Source organism: Sorex fumeus, unplaced genomic scaffold, assembly GCF_029834395.1.
Source record: "Sorex fumeus unplaced genomic scaffold, SorFum_2.1 ptg000087l, whole genome shotgun sequence".
NCBI classification, from domain to species: Eukaryota; Metazoa; Chordata; class Mammalia; order Eulipotyphla; family Soricidae; genus Sorex; species Sorex fumeus.
In genome coordinates this window covers 2692309-2714343 of record NW_026606144.1, presented here as the reverse complement: position 1 = coordinate 2714343, position 22035 = coordinate 2692309, and positions in this window count along the sequence as shown.

The following is a 22035-nucleotide window of genomic DNA, read 5'->3' as shown; positions in this document are numbered from 1 at the left end:
CAATTATTTCTGAAATCCGATCTGTGTGGACAGATAAATGAAGAGCAGACCAGGTTAGAATGCATAGCCAGTTGAACAACAGGCCTGCGAGATTGAACAGTCCTCTGAAAACCAGCATTGGGTTACTTGGACATTCACCAGTGGTGTATAGAAATCCTTTCTGCGGTGGAGATTCGATGAATTCCAGATTGGCAGTGAATGAATGGAACATTCTGAAGTGGAGATTCTAATGGTTTTGAAGTCTGGGTTATGTCTACAGGAAAAAGAAGAGCTGTCTAGGGTTGAGTGGACAGCCAGTTGAACATCACGACTCCGAGTGTGAACATGTCTATGAAAACCAGCATTGGTTACGTGGACATTCACCAGTGTTGTAACGAAAGCTTGCATGGGGTGGGGATTCGAAGAACTTCAGATTAGCAGTGAATGACTGGAATATTCTGTATTGGAGATTCAAATGATTTCGAAAGTCTGGGTAGTGTGGACAGGCAATGAAAGAGCTGAGCAGGTTGGAGTAGATAGCCCGTTGAACAGCACGCCTGGGAGTTTGAAGTGGACGCTGGAAAACAGCATTAGGTTACTTGGACATTCTCCAATGGTGCAACGAAAGCATGGCTGGAGTAGAGATTCCATGAATTCGATATTGGGAGGGAATGAATGGAACATTCCGGAGGAGAGATTCCAATGATGTCTGAAGTCTGGGTTTTGTATACAGGAAAATGAAGATCAGAGCAGGGAAGTGTGGATAGCCTGTTGAACAGCAGACTGCGACTTTGAACTGGCTGCTGAAAACCAACATTGGGTTACTTGGATATTCAACAGTGGTGTCAAGGAATCCTGCCTGGAGTGGAGATTCGATGAATTCCCGATTGGGAGTGAATGAATGGAACATTCTGTAGTGGAGATTCCAATAACTTCTGAAGTCTGGGTTTTGTGGACAGGAAAATGAAGAGCTGACCAGGGTTGAGTGGATAGCCAGTTAGACAGCATGCCTGCGAGTGTGATCATGCCTCTGAAATCCATCATTGTATTCCTTGGACATCATCAGTGGTGTAACGAAAGCCTGCCTGGAGTTGGAGATTCGAAGAATTCCAGATTGGAATTGAATCAATGGAACAGTCTGTAGTGGAAATTGAAATGAATTCTGAAATATGGTTTTTGTGGACAGGAAAAGAATAATCTGACCACTGTGTAGTGGATTGCCAGTTCAACAGCACGTCTGCGAGTGAGAACAGAACGCTAAAAATCAGCATTCAGTTACTTAGATATTCACCAGTCGTGTAACTAATGTCTGCCTGGAGTGGAGATTTGATGAATTCCAGGTCGGCACTGAATGAATGGAACATTCTGTAGTGGAGATTATAATGGTTTCTGAAGTCTAAGTTATGTGGACAGGAAAATGTAGAGATGACCAGAGTTGAGTGGATAGTCAGTTGAACAGCACTCCTGCGAGTGTGAACAGGCCGCTGAAAAGCAGCCTTTGTTACTTGTACATTTAACACTTGTGAAACGAAATCGGGCCTGGATTGGAGATTCGATGAATTCCAGATTGGGAGTGAATGAATAGAACATTCTGTAGTGGAGATTCCATTGAATTTTGAGGTCTGGGTTGAGTGGACAGGAAAATGAAGAGCGGATCAGGATGAAGAAGATAGCCAGTAGAATAGCACACCAGCGAGTGTTAACAGGCTGCGAAAAACCAGTATTGGGGTACTTGGATATTGACCAGTGGTGTAACGAAATCCTGCCTGGAGTGGAGATTGGATGAATTCCAGATTGGCAGTGAATGAATGGAACATTCTGAAGTGGAGACTCTAATGGTGTCTGATGTCTGGGTTATGTGAACAGGAAAAAGAAGAGCTGAACAGGGTTGAGTGGACAGCCAGTTGAACAGCACGACTCTGAGTGTGAACATGCCTATAAAAACCAGCATTTTTACTTGGACATTCACCAGTGGTGTAACGAAAGCTTGCCTGGAGTGGAGATTCGAAGAACATCAGATTAGCAGTGAATGAGTGGAATATTCTGCATTGGAGATTCAAGTGATTTCGAAAGTCTGGGTTGTGTGGACAGGCAATGGAAGAGCTGGCCAGGTTGGAGTAGATACCTCGTTGAACAGCAGGCCGGGGAGTGTGAAGCGGACACTGGAAAACAGCATTAGGTCACTTGGACATTCTCCAATGATGCAACGAAAGCATGCCTGGAGTGGAGATTCCATGAATTCGATATTGGCAGGGAATGAATGGAACATTCCGGAGGAGAGATTCCAATGATTTCTGAAGTCTGGGTTTTGTGTACAGGAAAATGAAGAGCAGAGCAGGGAAGCGTGGATAGCCTGTTTAACAGCAGACTGCGACATTGAACTGGCTGCTGAAAACCAACATTGCGTTACTTGGATATTCACCAGTGGTGTAAAGGAATCCTGCCTGGAGTGGAGATTCGATGAATTCCCGATTGAGAGTGAATGAATGAAACGTTCTGTAGAGGCGATTCCAATTACTCCTGATGTCTGGGTTTTGTGGATAGGAAAATGAAGAGATGACCAGGGTTGAGTGGATAGGCAGTTGGACAGCACGCCTGCGAGTGTGATCATGCCTCTGAAATCCATCATTGGATTCCTTGGACATCATCAGTGGTTTAACGAAAGCCTGCCTGGAGTTGGAGATTCGATGAATTCCATATTGGAATTGAATCAATGGAACAGTCTGTAGTGGAGATTCCAATGAATTCTGAAGTATGGTTTGTGTGGACAGGAAAAGAATAATCTGACCACTGTGCAGTGGATTTCCAGTTCAACAGCACGTCTGCGGGTGAGAACAGAACGCTGAAAATCAGCATTCAGTTACTGAGATATTCACCAGTCGTGTAACTAAAGTCGGCCTGGAGTGGAGATTCGATGAATTCCATATCGGCACTGAATGAAAGGAACATTCTCCAGTGGAGATTATAAAGGTTTCTGAAGTCTAAGTTATATGGACAGGAAAATGTAGAGCTGACCAGGGTTGAGTGGATAGTCAGTTGAACAGCACTCCTGCGAGTGTGAACAGGCCGCTGAAAAGCAGCCTTGGGTTACTTGTACATTTAACACTAGTGAAACGAAATCCGGCCATGAGTGGAGTTTCGATGAATTCCAGATTGGCAGTGAATGAATGCACCATTCTGTAGTGGAGATTCCAATGAATTTTGAAGTCTGGGTTGAGTGGACAGGAAAATGAAGAGCGGATCATTTTCGAGAGGATAGCCAGTAGAATAGCACACCAGCGAGTGTGAACAGGCCACGAAAAACCAGCATTGGGGTACTTGTATATTGTCCAGTGGTGTAAGGAAAACCTCCCTGGAGTGGAGAATCGATGAATTCCAGATTGGCAGTGAATGAATGGAACATTCTGTACAGGAGATTCCAATCATTTCTGAAGTGTAGGTTGTGAGGACAGGAAAATGAAGAGCTGACCAGGATTCAGTGGATAGCCAGTTGAACAGCACGCCTCCGAGGGGGATCAGGACAATGAAATCGAGCAGTGTGTTACTTGGACATTCAACAGTGGTGTAACGAAAGCCTGCCTGGAGTGGAGATTCAGATGAATTCCAGATTCGCAGTGAATGAATGGAACGTTCTGTAGTGGAGATTCCAATTATTTCTGAAATCCGATCTGTGTGGACAGATAAATGAAGAGCAGACCAGGTTAGAATGCATAGCCAGTTGAACAGCAGGCCTGCGAGATTGAACAGTCCTCTGAAAACAAGCATTGGGTTACATGGACATTCACCAGTGGTGTTTAGGAATCCTATCTGTGGTGGAGATTCGATGAATTCCAGATTGGCAGTGAATGAATGGAACATTCTGAAGTGGAGATTCTAATGGTTTTGAAGTCTGGGTTATGTGAACAGGAAAAAGAAGAGCTAACCATGGTTGAGTGGACAGCCAGTTGAACAGCACGACTCCGAGTGTGAACATGTCTATGAAAACCAGCATTGGTTACGTGGACATTCACCAGTGGTGTAACGAAAGCTTTCATGGGGTGGAGATTCGAAGAACTTCAGATTAGCAGTGAATGACTGGAATATTCTGTAGTGGAGATTCAAATGATTTCGAAAATCTGGGTAGTGTGGACAGGCAATGGAAGAGCTGACCAGGGTTGAGTGAATAGGCAGTTGTACAGCACGCCTGCGAGTGTGATCATGCCTCTGAAATCCAGCATTGGATTCCTTGAACATAATCAGTGGTGTAAAGAAAGCCTCCCTGGAGTAGGAGATTCGATGAATTCCAGATTGGAATTGAATCAATGGAACAGTCTGTAGTGGAGATTGCAATGAATTCTGAAGTATGGTATATGTGGACAGGAAAAGAATAATCTGACCAGTGTGTAGTGGATTGCCAGTTCAACAGCACGTCTGCGAGTGAGAACAGAACGCTGAAAATCAGCATTCAGTTACTTAGATATTCACCAGTCGTGTAACTAATGTCTGCCTGGAGTGGAGATCCGATGAATTCCAGGTCGGCACTGAATGAATGGAACTTTCTCTAGTGGAGATTATAATGGTTTCTAAAGTCTAAGTTATGTGGAGAGGAAAATGTAGAGCTGACCAGGGTTGACTGGATAGTCAGTTGAACAGCACTCCTGCGAGTGTGAACAGTCCGCTGAAAAGCAGCCTTGGGTTACTTGTACATTTAACACTAGTGAAATGAAATCGGGCCTGGATTGAAGATTCGATGAATTCTAGATTGGGAGTGAATGAATGGAACATTCTGTAGTGGAGATTCCATTGAATATTGAAGTCTGGGTTGAGTGGACAGGAAAATGAAGAGTGGATCAGGTTGAAGAGGATAGCCAGTAGAATAACACACCAGCGAGTGTGAAAAGGCCGCGAAAATCCAGCATTGGGGTACTTGGATATTGACCAGTGGTGTGACGAAATCCGGCCTGGAGTGGAGATTCGAAGAATTCCAGATTGTCAGTGAATGAAAGGAACATTCTGATGTGGAGATACTAATGGTGTCTGAAGTCTGGGTTATGTGAACAGGAAAAAGAACTGCTGTCCAGGGTTGAGTGGACAGCCAGTTAAACAGCACCTCTCCGAGTGTGAACATGCCTATGAAAACCAGCATTGGTTACTTGGACATTCACCAGTGGTGTAACGAAAGCTTGCCTGGAGTGGAGTTTCGAAGAACTTCAGATTAGCAGTGAATTAGTGGAATATTCTGTAGTGGAAATTCAAGTGAATTCGAAAGTCTGGGTTGTGTGGACAGGCAATTGAAAAGCTGACCAGGTTGGAGTAGATAGCCTGTTGAACAGCACGCCGGGGAGTGTGACGCGACGCTGGAAAACAGCATTGGGTTACTTGGACATTCTGCAATGGTGCAACGAAAACATTCCTGGAGTGGAGATTCCATGAATTCGAGATTGGCAGGGAATGAATGGAACATTCTGTAGGAGATATTCCAATGATTTGTTAAGTCTGGGTTTGTGTACAGGAAAATGAAGAGCAGAGCAGGGAAGTGTGGATAGCCTGTTGAACAGCAGACTGCGACTTTGAACTGGCTGCTGAAAACCAACATAGCCTTACTTGGATACTCACCAATGGTGTGAAGGAATCCTGCCTGGAGTGGAGATTCGATGAATTCCGGATTGGGAGTGAATGAATGGAACATTCTGTAGTGGAGATTCCAATTCCTTCTGAAGTCTGGGTTTTGTGGACAGGAAAATGAAGAGCTGACCAGGGTTAAGTGGATAGGCAGTTGGACAGCACGCCTGCGAGTGTGATCATGCCTCTGAAATCCAGCATTGGATTCCTTTGGACATCATCAGTGGTGTAACGAAAGCCTGCCTGGAGTTGGAGATTCGATGAATTTCCAATTGGAATTGAATCAATGGACCAGTCTGTAGTGGAGATTCGAATGAATTCTGAAGTATGGTTTTTGTGGAGAGGAAAAGAATAATCTGACCACTGTGTATTGGATTTCCAGTTCGACAGAACGTCTGGGAGTGAGAACAGAACGCTGAATATCAGCATTCAGTTAAATAGATATTCACCAGTCGTGTAACTATAGTCTGCCTGGAGTGGAGATTCGATGAATTCCAGATCGGCAGTGAATGAATGGAACATTCTTTAGTGGATATTATAATGGTTTTTGAAGTCTAAGTTATGTGGACAGGAAAATGTAGAGCTGACCAGGGTTGAGTGGATAATCAGTTTATCAGCACTCCTGCGAGTGTGAACAGGCTGCTGAAAAGCAGCCTTGGGTTACTTGTACATTCAAAACTAGTGAAAAGAAATCCGGCCTGGAGTGGAGGTACGATGAATTCCAGATTGGGAGTGAATGAATGGAACATTCTGAAGTGGAGATTCTAATGGTTTCTGAAGTCTGGGTTATGTGAACAGTAAAAAAAGAGCTCTCCAGGGGTGAGTGGACAGCCAGTTGAACAGCATGACTCCGAGTGTGAACATGCCTATGAAACAAAATCGGCCTGGAGTAGAGAGTCGATGAATTCCAGATTGGGAGTGAATGAATGGAACATTCTGTTGTGGAGATCCCATTGACTTTTGAAGTCTGGGTTGAGTGGACAGAAAAATGAAGAGCTGATCGGGTTGGAAAAGATAGCCAGTAGAAAAGCACACCAGCGATTGGGAACAGGCCGCGAAAAACCAGCATTTGGGTACTTGGATATTGACCAGTGGTGTAAAGAAATCCTGCCTGGAGTGAATATTCAATGAATTACAGTTTGGCAGTGAATGAACTGAACATTCTGTACAGGAGATTCCAATCAATTCTGAAGTCTAGGTTGTGGGGACAGGAAAATGAAGTGCTGACCAGGGTTCAGTGTATAGCCACTTGAACAGCACGCCTGGGAGTGTGAAGCGTACGCTGGAAAACAGCATTAGGTTGCTTGGACATTCTCCAATGGTGCAACGAAAGCATGCCTGGAGTGGAGATTCCATGAATTCGATATTGGCCGGGAATGAATGGAACTTTCTATAGGAGAGATATCAATGATTTCTGAAGTCTGGGTTTTGTGTACAGGAAAATGAAGAGCAGAGCAGGGAAGATTGCATAGCCTGTTGAACAGCAGACTGCGACTTTGAACTGCTGCTGAAAACCAACAATGTGTTACTGGCATATTCACCAGTAGTGTAAAGGAATCCTGCCTGGACTGGAGATTCGATAAATTCCCGATTGGGTGTGAATGAATGGAACATTCTATAGAGGTGATTCCAATTACTCCTGAAGTCTGGGTTTTGTGGATAGGAAAATGAAGAGATGACCAGGGTTGAGTGGATAGGCAGTTGGACAGCATGCCTGCGAGTGTGATCATGCCTCTGAAATCCAGCATTGGATTCCTTGGACATCATCAGTGGTGTAACGAAAGCCTGCCTGGCGTTGGAGATTCGATCAATTCCAGATTGGAATTGAATCAATGGAACAGTCTGTAGTGGAGACCCCATTGAATTTTGAAGTCTGGGTTGAGTGGACAGGAAACTGAAGAGCTGATCAGGTTGGAGAGTATAGCCAGAAGAATAGCACACCAGCGAGTGTGAACAGGCCGCGAAAATTCAGCATTGGGGTACTTGGATATTGATCAGTGGTGTAACGAAATCCTGCCAGGAGTGAAGATTCGATGAAATCCAGATTGGCAGTGAATGAATGGAACATTCTGTACAGGAGATTCCAAACAATTCTGAAGTCTAGGTTGTGGGGACAGGGAAATGAAGAGCTGACCAGGGTTCAGTGGATAGCAGTTGAACAGCACTCCTCTGAGGGGGATCAGGACAATGAAATCGAGCAGTGTGTTACTTGGACATTCAACAGTGGTGTAACGAAAGCCTGCCTGGAGTGGAGATTTAGATGAATTCCAGATTCGCAATGAATGAATGGAACGTTCTGTTATTGAGATTCCAATTATTTCAGAAATCCCATGTGTGTGAACAGGAAAATGAAGAGCAGACCAGGTTAGAATGGATAGCCAGTTGAACAGCAGGCCTGCTAGATTGAACAGTCTTCTGAAAACCAGCTTTGGGTTACTTGGACATTCACCAGTGGTATAACGAATGCGTTCATGGAGTTGAGGTTCAGATGAATTCCCGATTCGCAGTGAATGAATTGAGCATTCTATAGTGGATATTCCAATGATTTCTGTCGTGTGGGTTGTTTGGACAGTAAAAGAAAGATTTGACCACTGTGGAGTGGATAGCCAGTTGAATAGCATGCATACGAGTGTGAACAGTATGCTGAAAACCAGCAATGTGTTACTTGGACATTCACCAGTGGTGTAAAGAAATCCTGCCTGGAGTGTAGGTTCCAAGAATTCCAAATAGGCAGTGAATGAATGGAACATTCTGTAGTGGAGATTCCAATGGTTTCTGAATTCTACGTTGTATGGACAAGAAACTGAAGAGCTTACCAGGTGGGATTTGATAGCCAGTTGAAGACCAGGCCTGCGAATTTGAACAGGCTGCTGAAAACCAACATTGTGTTACTTGAATATTCACCAGTGGTGTAAAGAAATCCGGCCTGGAGTGGAGATTCGAAGAATTCCAGATTGGCAGTGAATGAAAGGAACATTCTGAAGTGGAGATTCTAATGGTGTCTGAAGTCTGGGTTATGTGAACAGGAAAAAGAAGAGCTGTCCAGGGTTGAGTGGACAGCCAGCTAATCAGCACATCTCCGAGTGTGAACACGCCTATGAAAACCAGAATCGGTTACTTCGACATTCACCAGTGGTGTAACGAAAGCTTGCCTGGAGTGGAGCTTCGAAAAACTTCAGATTAGCAGTGAAGGAGTGGAGTATTCTGTAGATGAGATTGAAATGATTTCGAAAGTCTGGGTTGTGTGGACAGGTAATGGAAGAGCTGACCAGGTTGGAGTAGATAGCCCGTTGAATAGCATGCCTGGGAGTGTGAAGCGACGCTGGAAAACAGGATTAGGTTACATGGACATTCTCGAATGTTGCAAAGAAAGCATGCCTGGAGTGGAGATTCCACGAATACGATATTGGCACGGAATGAATGGAACATTCCGTAGTAGAGATTCCAATGATTTCTGAAGTCTGGGTTTTGTGTACAGGAAAATGAAGAGCAGAGCAGGGAAGAGAGGATAGCCTGTTGAACAGCAGACTGCGACTTTGAACTGGCTGCTGAAAACCAACATTGGGTTTCTTAGATATTCACCAGTCGTCTAAAGGAATCCTGCCTGGAGTGGAGATTCGATGAATTCCCGATTGGGAGTGAATGAATGAAAAATTCTGTAGTGGAGATTACATTTACTTCTGAAGTCTGGGTTTTGTGGACAGGAGAATGAAGAGCTGACCAGGGTTGAGTGTATAGGTAGCTCGACATGACGCCTGCGAGTGTGATCATGCCTCTGAAATCCAGCATTGGATTCCTTGGACATCAACAGTGGTGTTACGAAAGTGTGCCTGGAGTTGGAGATTCGATGAATTCCAGATTGGAATTGAACCTATGGAACATTCTGTAGTCTAGATTCCAATGAATTCTGAAGTATGGTTTGTGTGGACAGGAAAAGAATAATTTGACCACTGTGTAGTGGATTTACAGTTCAACAGCACGTCTGCGAGTGAGAATAGAACGCTGAAAATCAGCATTCAGTTACTTAGATATTCACCATTCGTGTAACTAAAATCTGCCTGGAGTGGAGATTCGATGAATTCCAGATCGGCAGTGAATGAATGGAACATTGTGTCGTGGAGATTATAATGGTTTCTGAAGTCTAAGTTATGTGGAGAGGAAAATTTAGAGCTGACCAGGGATGAGTGGACATTCAGTTGAACAGCACTCCTGCGAGTGTGATCAGGCCGCTGAAAAGCAGCCTTGGGTTACTGGTATATTCAACACTAGAGAAACGAAATCCGGTCTGGAGTGGATATTGGATGAATTCACGATTGGGAGTGAGTGAATGGAACATTCTGTAGTGATGATTCCTATTACTTCTGAAGGCTGGGTTTTGTGGAAAGGAAAATGTAGAGCTGACCAGGGTTGAGTGGACAGCCAGTTGAACAGCACGACTCCGAGAGTGAACATGCCTATGAAAACCGGAATTGGATACTTCGACATTCACCAGTGATGTAACGAAACCTTGCCTGGAGTGGAGATTCGAAGAACTTGAGATTAGCAGTGAATGACTGGAATATTCTGTAGATGAAATTCAAATGATTTCGAAAGTCTGGGTTGTCTGGACAGACAATGGAAGAGCTGACCAGGTTGGAGTAGATGGCCCGTTGAACAGCAGGCCTGGGAGTGTGAAGCAGAAGCTGGAAAAAAGGATTAGGTTACATGGACATTCTCCAATGTTGCAAAGAAAGCAAGCCTGGAGTGGAGATTCCATGAATATGATATTGGCATGGTATGAATGGAACATTCCGTAGAAGAGATTCCAATGATTTCTGAAGTCTGGGTTTTGTGTACAGGAAAATGAAGAGCAGAGCAGGGAAGAGAGGATAGCCTGTTGAACAGCAGACTGCGACTTTGAACTGGCTGCTGAAAACCAACATTGGGTTTCTTGGATATTCAACATTCGTGTAAAGGAATCCTTCCTGTAGTGGAGATTCTAAGAATTCCCGATTGGGAGTGAATGAATGAAACATTCTGTAGTGGAGATTCCAATTACTTCTGAAGTCTGGGTTTTGTGGGCAGGAAAATGTAGAGCTGACCAGGGTTGTGTGGATAGTCAGTTGAACAGCACTCCTGCGAGTGTGAACAGGCCGGTGAAAAGCAGCCTTGGGTTACTTGGACATTCAAAACTAGAGAAACGAAATCCGGCCTGGAGTGGAGATTCGATGTATTCCAGATTGGAAGTGAATGAATGGAATATTCTGTAGTGGAGATCCCATTGAATTTTGAAGTCTGGGTTGAGTGGACAGGAAAATGAAGAGCTGATCAGGTTGGAGAGGATAGCAAGTAGAAAAGCACAACAGCGAGTGTAAACAGTCCGCGAAAAACCAGCATTGGGGTACTTGGATATTGACCAGTGGTGTAACGAAATCCTGCCTGGAGTGAAGATTCGATGAATTCCAGATTGGCAGTGAATGAATTGAACATTCTTTACAGGAGATTCCAATCAATTCTCAAGTCTAGGTTGTGGGGAAAGGAAAATGTAGAGCTGACCAAGGTTCTGTGGATAGCCAGTTGAACAGCACGCCTGGGAGTGTGAAGCGGACGCTGGAAAACAGCATTAGGTTGCTTGGACATTCTCCAGTGGTGCAACGACAGCATGCCTGGAATGGAGATTCCATGAATTCGAGATTGGCAGGGAATGAATGGAACATTCTGTAGGAGAGATTCCAATGATATCTGAAGTCTGGGTTTTCTATACAGAAAAATGAAGAGCAGAGTAGGGAAGAGAGGATAGCCTGTTGAACAGCATACTGCGACTTTGAACTGGCTGCTGAAAACCAACAATGGGTTACTTGGATATTCAACAGTGGTGTAAAGGAATCCTGCCTGGTGTGGATATTCGATGAATTCCCGATTGGGAGTGAATGAATGGAATATTCTGTAGTGGAGATTCCAATTACTTCTGAAGACTGGGTATTTTGGACAGGAAAATGAAGAGCTGACCAGGGTTGTGTGGATAGGCAGTTGTACAGCACGCGTGCTAGTGTGATCATGCTTCTGAAATCCAGCATTGGATTCCTTGGACATCATCAGTGGTGTAACGAAAGCCTGCCTGGCGTTGGAGATTCGATGAATTTCAGATTGGAATTGAATCAATGGACCAGTCTGTAGTGGAGATTCCAATGAATTCTGAAGTATGGATTTTGTGGACAGGAAAAGAATAATCTGACCACTGTGTAGTGGATTGCCAGTTCGACAGCACGTCTGGGAGTGAGAACAGAACGCTGAAAATCAGCATTCAGTTACATAGATATTCACCAGTCGTGTAACTAAAGTATGCCTGGAGTGGAGATTCGATGAATTCCAGATCGGCAGTGAATGAATGGAACATTCTGTAGTGGAGATTCTATTTCATTTTGAAGTCTGGTTTGAGTGGACAGGAAAATGAAGAGCTGATCAGGTTGGAGAGGATAGCCAGTAGAATAGCACACCAGGGAGTGTGAACAGGCCGCGAAAAACCAGCATTGCGGTACTTGGATATTGACCAGTGTTGAAACGAAATCCTGCCTCGAGTGGAGATTCGATGAATTCCAGATTGGCAGTGTATGAGCGGAATATTCTGTAGTGGAGATTCAAATGATTTCGAAAGTCTGGGTTGTATGGACAGGAGTTGGAAGAGCTGACCAGGTTGGAGTGAATAGCCCGTTAAACAGCACGCCTGGGAGAGTGACGCGGACGCTGGAAAACAGCATTAGGTTACTTGGACATTCTCCAATGGTGCAACGAAAGCATGCCTGGAGTGGAGATTCCATGAATTCGATATTGGCAGGGAATGAATGGAACATTCCGGAGGAGAGATTCCAATGATTTCAGAAGTCTGGGTTTTGTGTACAGGAAAATGAAGAGCAGAGCAGGGAAGAGTGGATAGCCTGTTGAACAGCAGACTGCAACTTTGAACTGGCTGCTGAAAACAAACATTGGCTTACTTGGATATTCACCAGTGGCATAAAGGAATCCTGCCTGGAGTGGAGATTCGATGAATTCCCGATTGGGAGTGAATGAATGGAACATTCTGTAGTGGAGATTCCAATTACTTCTGAAGTCTGGGTTTTGTGGACAGGAAAATGAAGAGCTGACCAGGGTTGAGTGGATAGGCAGTTGGACAGCATGCCTGCGAGTGTGACCATACCTCTAAAATCCAGCATTGGATTGCTTGGACATCATCAGTGGTGTAAGGAAAGCCTGCCTGGCGTTGGAGATTCGATGAATTCCAGATTGGCATTGAATACATGGAACAGTCTGTAGAGGAGATTCCAATTATTTCTGAAATCCGATGTGTGTGGACAGGAACATGAAGAGCAGACCAGGTTACAATGGATACCCAGTTGAACAGCAGGCCTGCGAGAATGGACAGTCCTCTGAAAACCGCTTTGGGTTACTTGGACATTCACCAGTGGTATAACGAATGCGTTCATGGAGTGGAGGTTCAGATGAATTCCCGATTCGCCGTGAATGAATTGAACATTCTGTAGTGGATATTCCAATGATTTCAGACGTGTGGGTTGTTTGGACAGTAAAAGAAAGACTTGACCACTGTGGAGTGGATAGCCAGTTGAATAACATGCATGCAAGTGTGAACAGTATGCTGAAAACCAGCAATGTGTTACTTGGACATTCACCAGTGGTGTAAAGAAAGCCTGCCTGGAGTGTAGGTTCCAAGAAATCCAAATAGGCAGTGAATGAATGGAACATTCTGTAGTGGAGATTCCAATGGTTTCTGAATTCTACGTTGTAAGGAGAAGAAACTGAATAGCTTACCAGGTGGGATTTGATAGCCAGTTAAAGACCAGGCAGGAGAATTTCAACAGGCTGCTGAAAACCACCATTGGGTTACGTGAATATTCACCAGTGGTGTAAAGAAATCCTGCCTGCAGTGGAGATTCGACGAATTCCAGATTGGCAGTGAATGAATGGAACAGTCTGAATTGGAGATTCTAATGGTTTCTGAACTCTGGGTTATGTGAACAGGAAAAAGAAGAGCTGAACAGGGTTTTGTGGACAGTCAGTAGAACAGCAGGACTCCGAGTGTGAACACGCCTGTGAAAACCAGCAATGGTTACTTGGACGTTCACCAGTGGTGTAACGAAAGCTTTCCTGGAGTGCAGATTCGAAGAACTTCAGATTAGCAGTGTATGAGTGGAATATTCTGTAGTGGAGATTCAAATGATTTCGAAAGTCTGGGTTGTGTGGACAGGAAATGGAAGAACTGACCAGGTTGGAGTGGATAGCGCGTTGAACAGAACGCCTGAGAGAGTGAAGCGCACTATAGAGAACAACATTAGGTTACTTGGGCATTCTCCAATGGTGCAACGAAAGCATGCATGGAGTGGAGATTCCATGAATTCGAAATTGGCAGGGAATGAATGGAACATTCTGTAGGAGAGATTCCAATGATTTCTGAAGTCTGGGTTTTGTGTACAGGAAAATGAAGAGCAGAGCAGGGAAGAGTGGATAGCCTGTTGAACAGCAGACTGCGACTTTGAACTGGCTGCTGAAAACCAACATTGGGTTACTTGGATATTCACCAGTGGTGTAAAGGAATCCTGCCTGGAGTGGAGATTCGATGAATTCCCGATTGGGAGTGAATGAATGGAACATTCTGTAGTGGAGACACCAATTAATTCTGAAGTCTGGGTTTTGTGGACAGGAAAATGAAGGGCTGACCAGGGTTGACTGGATAGGAAGTTGGACTGCACGCCTGCGATTGTGATCATGCCTCTCAAATCCAGCATTGCATTCCTTGGACATCATCAGTGGTGTAACGAAAGCCTGCCTGGCGTTAGAGATTCGATGAATTTCAGATTGGAATTGAATCAATGGACCAGTCTGTAGTGGAGATTCCAATGAATTCTGAAGTATGGTTTTTGTGGACAGGAAAAGAATAATCTGACCACTGTGTAGTGGATTGCCAGTTCGACAGCACGTCTGGGAGTGAGAACAGAACGCTGAAAATCAGCATTCAGTTACATAGATATTCACCAGTCGTGTAACTAAAGTATGCCTGGAGTGGAGATTCGATGAATTCCAGATCGGCAGTGAATGAATGGAACATTCTGTAGTGGAGATTCTATTTCATTTTGAAGTCTGGTTTGAGTGGACAGGAAAATGAAGAGCTGATCAGGTTGGAGAGTATAGCCAGTAGAATAGCACACCAGGGAGTGTGAACAGGCCGCGAAAAACCAGCATTGCGGTACTTGGATATTGATCAGTGTTGTAACTAAATACTGCCTGGAGTGGAGATTCGATGAATTCCAGATTGGCAGTGAATGAATGGAACATTCTGTACAGGAGATTCCAATCAATTCTGAAGTCTAAGTTACGTGGATAGGAAAATGAAGAGCTGACCAGGGTTGAGTGGATAGTCAGTTGAACAGCACTCCTGCGAGTGTGAAAAGGCCGCTGAAAAGCAGCCTTGGGTTACTTGGATATTCAGCACTAGTGAAACGAAATCCGGCCTGGAGAGGAGATTCAACGAATTGCAGATTGGGAGTGAATGAATGGAACATTCTGTAGTGGAGATCCCATTGAATTTAGAAGTCTGGGTTGAGTGGACAGAAAATTGAAGAGCTGATCAGGTTGGAGAGGATAGCCAGTAGAATAGCACACCAGGGAGTGTGAACAGGCCGCTAAAAACCAGCATTGCGGTACTTGGATATTGACCAGTGTTGTAACAAAATCCTGCCTCGAATGGAGATTCAATGAATTCCAGATTGGCAGTGTATTAGTGGAATATTCTGTAGTGGAGATTCAAATGATTTCGAAAGTCTGGGTTGTGTGCACAGGAAATGGAAGAAATGGCCAGGTTGGAGTCGATAGCCCGTTGAAGAGCACGCCTGGGAGAGTGACGCGGACGCTGGAAAACAGCATTAGGTTACTTGGACATTCTCCAATGGTGCAACGAAAGCATGCCTGGAGTGGAGTTTCCATGAATTCGATATTGACAGGGAATGAATGGAACATTCCGTAGGAGAGATACCAATGATTCCTGAAGTCTGGGTTTTGTGTACAGGAAAATGAAAAGCAGACCAGGGAAGATTGGATAGCTTGTTCAACAGCAGACTGCGACTTTGAACTGGCTGCTGAAAACCAACATTGGGTTACTTGGATATTCATCAGTGGTGTAAAGGAATCCTGCCTGGAGTGGAGATTCGATGAATTCCCAATTGGGAGTGAATGAATGGAACATTCTGTAGTGGAGATTCCAATTACTTCTGAAGTCTGCGTTTTGTGGACAGGAAAATGAAGAGCTGACCAGGGTTGAGTGGATAGGCAGCTGGACAGCACGCCTGCGAGTGTGATCATGCCTCTGAAATCCAGCATTGGATTCCTTGGACATCATAAGTGGTGTAACGAAAGCATGCCGGGAGTTGGAGATTCGATGAATTCCAGCTTGGAATTGAATCAATTGAACTGTCTGTAGTGGAGATTCCAATGAATTCTGAAGTATGGTTTGTGTGGACAGGAAAAGAATAATCTGACCACTGTGTAATGGATTTCCAGTACTACAGCACGTCTGCGAGTGAGAACAGAACGCTGAAAATCAGCATTCAGTTACTTAGATATTCACCAGTTGTATAACTGAAGTCTGCCTGGAGAGGAGATTCGATGCATTCCAGATCGGCAGTGAATGAATGGAGCATTCTCTAGTGGAGATTATAATGGTTTCTGAAGTCTAAGTTACGTGGACAGGAAAATGTAGAGCTGACCATGGTTGAGTGGATAGTCAGTTGAACAGCACTCCTGCGAGTGTGAACAGGCCGCTGAAAAGCAGCCTTGTGTTACTTGTACATTTAACACTAGTAAAACGAAATCCGGCCTGGAGTGGAGATTCAACGAATTGCAGACTGGGAGTGAATGAATGGAACATTCTGAAGTGGAGATTCTAATGGTTTCTGAAGTCTGGGTTATGTGAACAGGAAAAAGAAGAGCTGACAAGGGTTGAGTGAACAGCCAGTGGAACAGCACGATTCCGAGTGAGAACACGCCTATGAAAACCAGCATTGCTTACTTGGATATTCACCAGTTGTGTAAGGAAAGCTTGCCTGGAGTGGAGATTCGAAGAACTTCAGATTAGCAGTGTATGAGTGGAATATTCTGTAGTGGAGATTTAAATGATTTCGAAAGTCTGCGTTGTGTGCACAGGAAATGGAATAAATGACCAGGTTGAGGTGGATAGCCCGTTGAATAGCACGCCTGGGAGAGTGATGCGGACGCTGGTAAACAGCATTAGGTTACTTGGACATTCTCCAATGGTGCAACGAAAGCATGCCTGGAGTGGAGATTCCATGAATTCGATATTGGCAGGGAATGAATGGAACATTCCGTAGGAGAGATTCCAATGATTTCAGTAGTCTGGGTTTTGTGTACAGGAAAATGAAGAGCAGAGCAGGGAAGAGTGGATAGCCTGTTGAACAGCAGACAGCGACTTTGAACTGGCTGCTGAAAACCAACATTGCGTTACTTGGATATTCAACAGTGGTGTCAAGGAATCCTGCCTGGAGTGGAGATTCGATGAACTCCAGATTGGGAGTGAATGAATAGAACATTCTAGTGGAGAGTCCATTGAATTTTGAAGTGTGTGTTGAGTGGACAGGAAAATGAAGAGCTGATCAGGTTGGAGAGGAAAACCAGTAGAATAGCACAACAGCGAGTGTGAACAGGCCGAGAAAAACCAGCATTGGTGTACTTGGATATTGACCAGTGTTGTAACGAAATCCGGCCTGGAGTGGAGATTCCATGAATTCCAGATCGGCAGTGAATGAATGGAACATTCTATAGTGGAGACTATAAAGATTTCTGAAGTCTAAGTTATGTGAACAGGAAAATGTAGAGCTGACCAGGGTTGAGTGGATAGTCAGTTGAACAGCACTCCTGCGAGTGTGAACAGGCCGCGAAAAACCAGCATTGGGGTTCCTCGATATTGAACGGTGGTGTACCGAAATCCTGCTTGGAGTAGAGATTCGATGAATTCCAGAATGGCAGTGAATGAATGGAACATTCTGTACAGGAGATTCCAATCAATTCTGAAGTCTATATTGTGGGGACTGGAAAATGAAGAGCTGACCAGGGTTCAGTGGATAGCCAGTTGAACAGCACGCCTCCGAGGGGGATCAGGACAATGAAAAAGAGCAGTGTGTTACTTGGACATTCAACAGTGGTGTAACGAAAATCTGCCTGGAGTGGAGATTCAGATGAATTCCAGATTTGCAGTGAATGAATGGAACGTTCTGTAGTGGAGATTCCAATTATTTCTGAAATCCAATGTGTGTGGACAGGAAAATGAAGAGCAGACCAGGATAGAAAGGATAGCCAGTTGAAGAGCAGGCCTGCGAGATTGAACAGTCCTCTGAAACCAGCATTGGGTTACTTGGACATTCACCAGTGGTATAACGAATGCGTTCATGGAGTGGAGGTTCAGAGGAATTCCCGATTCGCAGTGAATGAATTGAACATTCTTTAGTGGATATTCCAATGATTTCTGTCGTGTGGGTTGTTTGGACAGTAAAAGAAAGACTTGACCCATGTGTAGTGGATAGCCAGTTGAATAGCATGCATGCGAGTGTGAACAGTATGCTGAAAACCAGCAATGTGATACTTGGACATTCACCAGAGGTATAAAAAAAGCCTCACTGGAGTGTTGGTTCCAAGAATTCCAAATAAGCAGTGAATGAATGGAACGTTCTGTAGTGGAGATTCCAATGGTTTCTGAATTATACGTTGTATGGACAAGAAATTGAAGAGCTTACCAGGTGGGATTTTATAGCCAGTTGAAGACCAAGTCTGCGAATTTGAACAGGCTGCTGAAAGCCACCAATGGGTTACTTGAATATTCACCAGTGGTGTAAAGAAATCCTGTCTGCAGTGGAGATTCGATGAATTCTAGATTGGCAGTGAATGAATGGAACATTCTGAAGTGGAGATTCTAATGGTTTCCCGAAGTCTGGGTTATGTGAACAGGAATAAGAAGAACTGATCAGGGTTGAGTGGACAGCCAGTGGAACAGCACGACTCCGAGTGTGAACACGACTATGAAAACCAGCATTGGTTACTTGGACATTCACCCGTGGTGTAACGAAAGCTTCTCTGGAGTGGAGATTCGAAGAAATTCAGATTAGTAGTGAATGAGTGGAATTTTCTGTAGTGGAGATTCAAATGATTTCGAAAGTCTGGGTTGCGTGGACAGGAAATGGAAGAACTGACCAGGTAGGAGTGGATAGCCCATTGAACAGCACGCCTGGGAGTGTGAAGCGGACACTGGAAAACAGCATTATGTTACTTGGACATTCTCCAATGGTGCAACGAATGCATGCCTGGAGTGGAGATTCCATGAATTCGATATTGGCAGGGAATAAATGAAACATTCCGTAGGAGAGATTCCAATGATTTCTGAAGTCTGGGTTTTGTGTACAGGAAAATGAAGAGCAGAGCAGGGAAGTGTGGATAGCCTGTTGAACAGCAGACTGTGACTTTGAACTGGCTGCTGAAAACCAACATTGCGTTACTTGGATATTCACAAGTGGTGTGAATGAATCCTGTCTGGAGTGGAGATTCGATGAATTCCCGATTGGGAGTGAATGAATGGAACATTCTGTAGTGGAGATTATAATGATTTCTGAAGTCTTAGTTATGTGGACAGGAAAATGTAGAGCTGACCAGGGTTGAGTGGATAATCTGTTGAAAAGCACTCCTGCGAGTGAGAACAGGCCGCTGAAAAGCAGCCTTGGGTTACTTGTTCATAAAACACTAGTTAAAAGAAATCCGGCCTGGAGTGGAGATTCGATGAGTTCCAGATTGGGAGTGAATGAATGTTACATTCTGTAGTGGTGGTTCCATTGAATTTTGAAATCTGGGTTGAGTGGACAGGAAAATGAAGAGCTGATCAGGTTGGAGAGGATAGCCAGTAGAATAGCACACCAGCGAGTGTGAACATGCCGCGAAAAAACAGCATTGCGGTACTTGGATATTGACCAGTGGTGTAACGAAATCCTGCCTGTCGTGGAGATTCGATGAATTCCAGATTGGCAGTGAATGAATGGAACATTCTGTACAGGAGATTAAAATCATTTCTGAAGTCTAGGTTGTGGGGACAGGAAAATGAAAAGCTGATTCGGGTTCAGTGGATAGCCAGTTGAACAGCACGCCTCCGAGGGGGATCAGGACAATGAAATCGAGCAGTGTGTTACTTGGACATTCAACAGTGGTCTAACGAAAGCCTGCCTGGAGTGGAGATTCAGATGAATTCTAGATTCGCAGTGAATGAATGGAACGTTCTATAGTGGAGATTCCAATTATTTCTGAAATCCGATGTGTGTACACAGGAAAATGAAGAGCAGACCAGGTTAGAATGGATAGCCAGATGAACAACAGGCCTGCGATATTAAACAGTCCTCTGAAATCCAGCATTGGGTTACTTGGACATTCACCAGTGGTATCACGAATGCGTTCATGGAGTGGAGGTTCAGATGAATTCCCGATTCTCAGTGAATTTACTGAACATTCTGTAGTGGATATTCCAATGATTTCTGTCGTATGGGTTGTTTGGACAGTAAAAGAAAGACTTGACCACTGTGGAGTGGATAGCCAGTTGAATATCATGCAAGCTAGTGTGAACAGTATGCTGAAAACCAGCAATGTGATACTTGGATATTCACCAGAGGTGTAACAAAAGCCTGACTGGAGTGTTGGTTCCAAGAATTCCAAATAAGCAGTGAATGAATGGAACGTTCTGTAGTGGAGATTCCAATGCTTTCTGAATTCTACGTTGTATGGACAAGAAACTGAAGGGCTTGCCAGGTGGGATTTTATAGCCAGTTGAAGACCAAGCCTGCGAATTTGAAGAGGCTGCTGAAAGCCACCATTGGGTTACTTGAATATTCACCAGTGGTGTAAAGAAATCCTGTCTGCAGTGGAGATTCGATGAATTCCAGATTGGCAGTGAATGAGTGGAACATTCTGAAGTGGAGATTCTAATGGTTTTCCGAAGTCTGCGTTATGTGAACAGGAAAAAGAAGAGCTGACAAGGGTTGAGTGGAAAGCCATTTGAACAGCACGACTCTGAGTGTGAACACGCCTATGAAAACCAGCATTGGTTACTTGGACATTCATCAGTGGTGTAACGAAAGCTTGCCTGGAGTGGAGATTCGAAAAACTTCAGATTAGCAGTGAATGAATGGAATATTCTGTGGTGGGGATTCAAATGATTTCGAAAATCTGGGTTGTGTGGAGAGGAAATGGAAGAGCTGACCAGGTTGGAGTGGATAGCCCGTTGATCATCACGCCTGGGAATGTGAAGCAGACGCTGGAACACAGCATTAGGTTACTTGGACATTCTCCAATGGCGCAACGAAGCATGCCTGGAGTGGAGATTCCATGAATTCGATATTGGCAGGGAATGAATGGAACATTCCGTAGGAGAGATTCCAATGATTTCTGAAGTCTGGGTTTTCTGTACAGGAAAATGAAGAGCAGAGTAGGGAAGAGTTTATAGCCTGTTGAACAGCAGACTGCGACTTTGAACTGGCTGCTAAAAACCAACATTGGATTACTTGGATCTTCACCAGTGATGTAAAGGAATCCTGCCTCGGGTGGCGATTCGATGATTTCCCGATTGGCAGTGAATGAATGGTACATTCTTTAGTGGAGATTCCAGTTCCTTCTGAAGTCTGGGTTTTGTGGACAGTGAAATAAAGAGCTGACCAGGGTTGAGTGGATAGGCAGTTGGACAGCACGCCTGCGAGTGTGATCATGCCTCTGAAATCCAGCATTGGATTCCTTGGACATCATCAGTGGTGTAATGAAAGCCTGCTGGAGTGGGAGATTCGATGAATTCCAGATTGGAATTGAATGAATGGAACATCTTTAGTGGAGATTCCAATGAATTCTGACGTATGGTTTGTGTGGACAGGAAAAGAATAATCTGACCACTATGTAGTGGATTGCCAGTTCAACAGCACGTCTGCGAGTGAGAACAGAACGCTGAAAATCAGCATTCAATTACTTAGATATTCACCAGTCGTGTTACTGAAGTCTGTCTGGAGTGGAGATTTGATGAATTCCAGATCGGCAGTGAATGAATGGAACATTCTGTAGTGGAGAATCCATTGAATTTTGAAGTCTCGGTTGAGTGGACAGGAAAATGAAGAACTGATCAGGTTGGAGAGGATAGCCAGTAGAATAGCACACCAGCGAGTGTGAACAGGCCGCGAAAAAAACAGCATTGGGGTACTTGGATATTGACTAGTGGTGTAACGAAATCCTGCCTGGAATTGAGATTCGATGAATTCCAGATTGTCAGTGAATGAATGGAACATTCTGCAATGGAGATTCTAATGTTTTCTGAAGTCTGGGTTATGTGAAGAGGAAAAAGAAGAGGTGACCAGGGTTGAGTGGACAGCTAGTGGAACAGCACGA